The sequence below is a fragment of the Alexandromys fortis genome, unplaced genomic scaffold, assembly GCF_014885135.2.
Source record: "Alexandromys fortis isolate MF-2015 unplaced genomic scaffold, M_Fortis_MF-2015_v1.1 scaffold_152, whole genome shotgun sequence".
Classification (NCBI taxonomy): domain Eukaryota; kingdom Metazoa; phylum Chordata; class Mammalia; order Rodentia; family Cricetidae; genus Alexandromys; species Alexandromys fortis.
The window spans coordinates 621,496-629,415 of NW_026068045.1; the positions used below are offsets into that span (position 1 = coordinate 621,496).

Here is a 7,920-nt window from a genome sequence, read left to right on the forward strand (position 1 = left end):
GTGTGTATGTCTGAGTGTGTCTCTACATGTGTGTGTCTGTCTCTAAATGTGTGTCTGTCTGTGTGTGCCTTTGAGTATGTGTCTGTGTGTATCTGTGTCTATGTGTGTCTGTGTTTCTGTATGTACGTGTCTGTGTGTGCCCCTATGTGTGTGTCTATTTGAATGCATCCATGAGTGTTTGTGTTTGTTGCTCTCTGTGTATCTGTGTGTTTCTGTGTGTATGTGTGTAGTGATAGGAGCGGCAGACTGCATCCCCGGCACCCAGCCACCCGCATGGCTAGCTTATGCCCCGAAATAATTACATGGAAACTGTATTCTTTTAAACACTGCCTGGCCCATTAGTTCCAAGCCTCTTATTGGCTAGCTCTTACATATGGATCTAACCCATTTCTAATATCCCTGTAACACCACGAGGTGCGCTTACCAGGAAAGATCTTAACCTGCATCTGTCTGGAGTGGGAGAACCATGGCGACTCTCTGACTCAGCTTCTTTCTCCCAGCATTCTGTTCTGTTTACTCCACCCACCTAAGGGTTGGCCTATCAAGGGGCCTAGGCAGTTTCTTCATTAATAAGAAATCACTCCCACATCATATGTGTCTGTATGTGTCTCTGTGTGTATGTCTGTATGTAGAAGTCTGTGTGTGTCTATGTGTTTGTATCTGTGTGTGTCTGTATGCATGTGTATATACGTCTGTATGTGTACATGTGTTCTTGTCTCTATGTGTGTATGTATGTGTCTGTCTTCCTGTCTGTGTCTTCCTATCTTTCTCATGTTTTACCCACTGCACAACTGGCCTCTGGTTTTCTGGAGCTACTGTTGAAATTTTTCTGGCCAAGAGCCCACCTATCAGGCTTGGTTGGACAGTCTCCTTTGGGGCAAGGGCCTCCTGACAGCCTTGCCTCTCTCCTTAGAGTTTCAACTCTTCTGCCCGAGTTGACTAATTAAATCTCAGCGCCTGGAGTCAGACAGACCTGCTTCTGTCTGGCTCTACCACTTGGCAGGATCTTGAGCGAGTCTCTTAATCTTTTTGAGCCTCTGTTTCCTCAGCTTACAAAATGTAGCCAATACCAAGCTCAAAGGTTATTGTGAGGAATCAGTGGCAACTTAGCAGCAAAAGCAGCACCTCATCCTGAACCCTTGGCGGTCCCAGTTCACATCAGCCACAAGTGTGGAGAGAGAAGCAGCTTGGGAGGTTTTCTTTGGAGCCGCGCCCAGCTTAAGCCTTCCTTCGTATTGTTATCTATACTGCTTCTTTAAATACTGACCTAGAACCTACTTGTGTTGTAACAAACACCTACACCAGCCAAGGGGATTAGCATTATTGGGAATCGGAACGACGGTGATGATAATCATGTACCGCTCTAGCCCTTCAGAAACACAATGCTTTGGAGACCCGCGATGGTCATTCCAGGCTGGGCTATGGTCCTTTTTAACATCCTATCAGCCACTGTGATGATCTTGCCGCAGGTGTTGCAGAGTTGCTCACAGCGGTGAATAGAATGTGGCCAATCTTTGTGTGTGCAGCAAGGGCCCAGAGTTGGGGCCCAGAGAACAGGTCGGAGGGCACAGAGTGGGATGCTCCCAGCCAGGAAAGTTCTCGTGACACAAGAGATCAGCTAGATGGCTCAGCAGATAAGCACTTGCAGAGCAAAATTGTCCTCTGACGTGCACACACATACACACTAATACATTTTAAAGATTTTGTTAGAAGTGACCCTCGAGGAATTAAGGTTAAGACCACTGTCACCCATGGTGGTAGAGCTGCTCTTCTTAGGGAAGCCTCCACTTCCCTAAGTTCAGGGCCTCAGGTAGGAAAGGAAGGATTTCAGGAGACTATTGGCAGGACTTCCTAGCACTAAGGTTTCCCAAACGCAGAACTGGCGAGTTTTTTGAGAACTCATGAGCAACTCACAAACATGGTCCATCTGGGTAGGAAGCTAATGCATCGAGACCAGGAAAGTCAGTGTCCCCAGCCGCATTCCATTCTGGCTGCACATTTGGGTCTGACAGCCATTTGCTTATGCTGTGTTTGGTTTGTCTCTTGTCTTGTTTATTGGGGCAGGTCTTATACAGCCCAGACTGGCCTGGTATTTGCTGTGTAGCTGAGGCTGGCCTTGAACCTTCTGCCTCTGCCTTCTAAGTTCTGGGAAGTCATGACCCACAACTGTTTTGTCTTTTTTCATGTAGAAGAGGAGGTATCAGCAGTCTGCTTATCTCCATGGCTGAATTGTGTCTTTCTTTCTTTCTTTCTTTCTTTCCTTCTTCCTTTCATTCTTTTCTCATGAAGGTGTGAGGATAACCCTCTCACAAGCAAGGGCTAGAGAACCTAAATGTGCCTAGTTCTGGGACTTATACTTGTGATTAACTCTATATGTCCATAGCTCTGGATCCCCTCTTTTCTTCTCTCTCCTCCTCCTCCTCTTCTTTGGGTCTCACTGTATAACTCCAGTTGTCCTAGAACTCTCTATGTAGCCCAAGCTGACCTCAACCTGTGATGATCTCCCTACCTCTACCTCCTGAGTCAGGAGTTTGTAGGCATATACACCATGCCCAACTAGAATCTTAGAAATCTTGATGTGAGGTCTTGTTTCCCAGTCTTTCACTTTGCCAATGACCTTGGGAAAGCTCCATAATCCTCTAAGACCTGCTATGCCCCGGGGGTTCCTGACACTCAAACAGTTTAGGGACACAGGGCCACAACAGCTCACAGCACATCAGATGTGCGCTGCCATAGGTCCCGCCAGCCTGTGTGATCAAGATCCACATTTTGAAAAGACTTCAGATGATTCTCATGCTCATTAAAGTAGAGATGCACAGCTATAGGTGACGTTTTCAAGTCCTAGGGAAACACTGCAGGTTCAGTTCTAAGACTGATTGTTGCTACTCTGATGGGCCTTGTTCAAGTCACCCTCTCTCTCTTAAGTCTTTTCTAGAATGACAGGAGGTTGCTGCACACCAGTCTATGTGTGCCCTCCAGACCTACTAAATTCTAGATGAGAACAGTACTTCTTTCATGCTGAACTCACCAGCATGGGAGTCCCAGAGCTAAGACCATGTAACTTGCCTGAGCTATCCCAAGAGCAGACTCCCCATCCTGCTCCATAGCCCTCTCTTCTACCCTTCCCCGGTCCTCTTGTACACTGTTCACATCCCACCAGTGGCAGCAGAAGCCAGCATCTTGCACCAGTTCCCTCTCTTCAACCCAGGTTTGCTTCAATGCCTCCTCTCCTCCCTTAGCCTCCTCGGGCAAGCCTGTCTTACCGAGGATAGTTCTAAAACTGCTTCCCCAACACACACCGAAAACCAGCAAGATCCTTCTTCTTTACCCACGGTTCATTAATCACCTAAAATACAAGGCATGGTGCCAGGATGTGGTTCAAATGGCCAGCACTGAACAAGACAGCCAAGGTTCCTGAGCTCCAAGGGGAGCACAGTTGTCAAAACAAACAAACAAGATACTATTCAGTGCAGACTTGCACAGCAGATAAACTGAAAATAGAGCTATATGAGATTAGCATCACAGTGAACAAAAACGACACACAAATTCATGAAGGTTCCATACTACTTGCCTCTTTAGAACTCCTGAATCCTGGTGCCACATTGGCTGTCAGTGCTATAGACTCCCTTTTCCAGGAACAAAAGTATCTATAGCGTAGGCTGGCTCCTTTCAGGCTGGCTGCAATCTTGAGACAGCCTGGGAAGCTCCCAGGTAGGGGATGCAGCTCCCTCCCACCAAGAGGAGAATGGAGTTAAAAGGCATTCACAGCCACAGGAGCTTTGGAGCATGGCCATGCTGAAAATACAGAAAGGATTATGGTCCAGCTGGATACAGCCCTGGCCCTAGCCAGACATGCCTCCACCTCCCTGACACACATGGACAGGACTGGAGAAACAGCCCTGGCCCTAGCCAGACATGCCTCCACCTCCCTGACACACATGGACAAGACTGGAGAAACATGCCTTCATTGCAAATTTCAGGCTCAGTCCCATCTATCTGTCCACTCACTCAAATCTGCCCCTTCTCTCCAGCTCTAATCTCTGGGAGATTTTAAAAGTGGGTGCTACCCTAAGCTACCCTGAAAGGAGGCAACAACTTTGGAGGAAAAATACAAAATGAAGACTAGATCCTACATAATTTGGGGGTGACAGAAGTGAAGGCGGTAATATTTTTTTTAATGCCACAACAAAAGAATGAGGCCACTGGAAAGTGAGTGGCATTCATTTATTCTGTCGATCACTTCTTGACATCTGTGCACCAGGCCTTTGGGCTTTGATGGAAACAACACAAAAATCCCTAACCTTCTCAAATGTGAAACTGTTGTAAAGTTACCAGAAGGGGGGGTCAAGTGTCATGGCGCATGCCAGCAATCCCAACACTCAGAGGGTGGAGGCAACAGGGTCAGGAGTTCAAGGTCAGCTTCAGCTCTGTAGTGTGAGACTCAGCTTGAACTAAATGAGAACCTGTCTCAAAACAACCAAAAGCAATAGTTGGTAGATTAAGGGTCAGGATGCACACCATTTGCCTTTTCTCCTTAGACTTTGACCTCAGTCACCACCTGGGAGTCGCCTCTGAACCAAGAGCTTCCCCAGGTTGGGCTTAGAAACACTTGCCTTAGCTCCTTTTCTGTCCTGGACTCTTTTCTTTCTTCCTAACCTCCATTTTCCCCCTTGCTTTCAGCAGGCCTGAGGTCCAAACTCATATGTCATACACCACAACTGTCTCTCAGAAGGCGCCCCGACCACCTACCAACTACTAGATCTCAGGTGGGGCTCGCTGCATCCTCCCCATGCTCTCGACGTTGACTTAGGGAGGGCCTGAGTCGTCGCCAGGCTCCCGGCAGATCCAGCTGTGGCACTTCATCCTGGAACTGCTGCAGAAGGAAGAGTTCCGCCATGTCATCGCCTGGCAGCAGGGGGAGTATGGGGAGTTTGTCATCAAGGATCCAGACGAAGTGGCTCGCCTCTGGGGCCGCAGGAAGTGCAAGCCACAGATGAGAAGAGGTGGCCAGCACTACAAGAGGCAGAGCTGAAGGAAAAGGGCTGTGGTTCCTGGCACTCCAGGCTGCTTCCCACTGTGGAAAGGCTTGGGATATGCCCTCACTGTGGGAAGATGGCTGGTGTTCTCCAGGGCCTGCTAGACTGATGGAGGAGACGCCGTGTCCCTTCTTTACTCAGTTCTCTAAGGATTCCTACCATAGGAGGGTCCTACACAAGAGCAAAGGTGAGAAGCTCCCCTACAAGTTCACCTTCAGTAGGCTCACTGGAGCCAACTGTCCTCCATGGAGAGTGTGGGCACCCGCCCCCCTCACCTGCTGCTGGGGTCCACTGCCATGTGTCAGCCAGCCTTGGTGCCTGTGGCCTTGTAGAGTGAGGTAGGCATGAGCTCTGACAGGACACCCCAGGCTACTCTCCACCTTAGAGACTGGTCTCCAGTGTTCTTCCATCTTCTAGTCCCTAAGTACTCCAGTCTACCTGTGAGGAAGGATGATTTCTGTGCTAGGCATCATTTTTTAGCAGTGGTACTTATCATAGGTAAAGACAGGGGTCCAGGAGAGGGTCCGGGGCATCTGCAATAGTTGGCAACCCACAGCAGTCACTGGCTGCTTAGGAATCTGTATGAGAATCTTTTGTCATATTAACAACAGAGTGAGGTCCTGCTGTGTCTTAGAAGACTAGATACCAGAGAGAGCCTGTCCCATTCCAGCTTTCCTTCTCCTCCCTCGCTAGCCCCTGCGTAGCATGCTATGCACCCATTGGGCCACTGGAAGGAGTCACTGGAAACCTCTGGAGAGAAGGGGAAACAGCAGCTTCAGTGGTGAGCGTTGAGGACTGAATTGGTGGGGGTCTTAAACAAAGGAGGGGAGCCTCCCGGCACCTGGCCTGGTGGAACATATGTCCCACCCCAAGTAGGTATGAGATAAGAGATTTCCGTTCAGACAATGTTTAGAGATTCTATTTACCTGGCATGGGGCTCAAACATGAAAGATGGACAGTCAGAAACACAGAATCTGACAGGAAATAGAGATGGGAGGACTGCTGGTTCCTACAGGTGCCAGGAGGGCACAGATGGGGACTCTAGCTCCCTAGAAGAGGGGAAGGGAGGCAAAGATGCCCTGGCACAGAGCAAATGAGAGATGTGAGCAGGTATGGCACATCTGGAAGGCTACTGGTGAAGGAGGTGTGGGAGGCGGTTGCTAAGCCAACAACTACCCAGGTCCAAAAGGCCTCATTTGAAACCATTTGAAGAGCGCTGGACTTTCTCCTATGAGCAGAGGGTCCAAGAGGAAGAGACATGTTTTAGATTTTCATTTTATTTATTTGTTTTTTTTTTTTTTTTTGGTACAGGTGATGGGTCTTTATATGCCATATCCCCAAGCCCTAGACTTCATCTTATAAAGTACAAAAGGTTCCAATCTGACAACGATTTAACTTAAGATTTCTAGGCCTTATGATACAATACAAAGGTAATACGCATTCTGTGTCAGAAAACATATCTAGAATTTTGAAGTTTGACCTTCCCACTGGAAGTCAGCAGGAGGTACAGGAAGCCGTCACTGTAGCGATCCACATATCCTGACAGTTAACACCCAAGTCCACAGTCACTGCTGAACTGACTCATTCTGCCTGCTGTCGACACCCACGCTTTTGACTGTATTACTTTTAACTCACAGTGTGTTTATCAGCCCGTAACCCTACCATAAGGTTACATACAGTGAACAATTGTATGTAGGCTGTGTGTGGCTGGAATTAGAGAAGGAACCAGGCTGTCATTGGAAGGCTTTTAATTTTGTTTTTATTATTTTAAATTATGTGTAGGGGAGTGTGTCTGCATATGGGTATGTTCAAGTGTGTGCAGGTGCCCTAAAGAGGCCAGAGGTATTGAATACCCTGGGGCTAAAACTAGAGACAGCTGTGAGTCCTCTGATATGGGTGCCAGGAACAGACTTCAGGTCTTCCGGAAGAGCAGAATCTCTCTGGCCACCATTGGGAATTTTGTTGTTGCTGTTTTGAATTTTTGTGGGATTTTTTTTTAGGGGGGGGGTCGAGACAAGGTTTCTCTGTAGCTTTGGAGCCCATCCTGGAATTCACTCTGTAGACCAGGCTGGCCTCAAACTCACAGTACTGGGATTAAAGATGTGCACGACCACACCCAGCTTGTTGTTGTTAAGACAATCTAAGGAGAGTGTAGTGCCACGGAATGAAGGAGCCTCAGCTGACGAGAGGTAGACAAAGCTCATGTTACTCTTTCTTCTCCCGTCAGACATTTAATTTCCTCCTGTTTAATGCACCAGGGTCTGAAGTCCAGGTGTGAGTAATGCTGTCCTTCTAGGGCTGGCTCTTAGTCAAGAGGCTTAAAGGTGGTTACCAATAGTTACACAATTATAACTGCTGCACAACACAAAGGGGATACTGAGAGTGCGAGGGATACCAGGGAAGACTTCCTTGGCAAAGAGACCGAGCAGACACCCAACATGCACACAGGCTCAGCTGAGCTTACAGGGAGAAAAGAGACCAAGAATTTAAAGCCTGGGCCAGAAAGAGGTACTTGTAGCAGCTAGGGTAGCACTACATAGTGGAGTGAGGAGAGAGGGTGGACACTGGTGGACGCTAGTAGCTCCCAAGGCAACCAGGCCTGGCTTTCTTTGGAAAGATCCAACCCAGGTTATCTTCTGCAGAGATTCATGCCCCTCCGCTTCCGGCAGTTTTGAGGGTTAGGACCACAAACCTTTACCCATCCACAGAGCAGGTCATGGTGCAGTCCATGGATGCAGGGTGGTTGGGCCATCAGTCTGGCATACGAGGGGCTTCTCTGTTCCTCCACCCGACCAGTCTCCAAGCACCAGAGTGCTGAAGACACCAAGCTGACCCCTTTGGGAAACTATAAGACCCAACTTTTGTACATCCTGCTTTCCTTCCC

At 48.4% G+C, this 7,920-nt stretch overlaps 1 pseudogene; it reads left to right on the plus strand.

The window, feature by feature from the left end:
- The first annotated feature begins 1,400 nt into the window (after positions 1-1,400).
- LOC126516095 (ETS translocation variant 3-like protein) overlaps positions 1,401-7,920 on the plus strand; it is a 9,962-nt pseudogene continuing 3,442 nt past the window's right edge.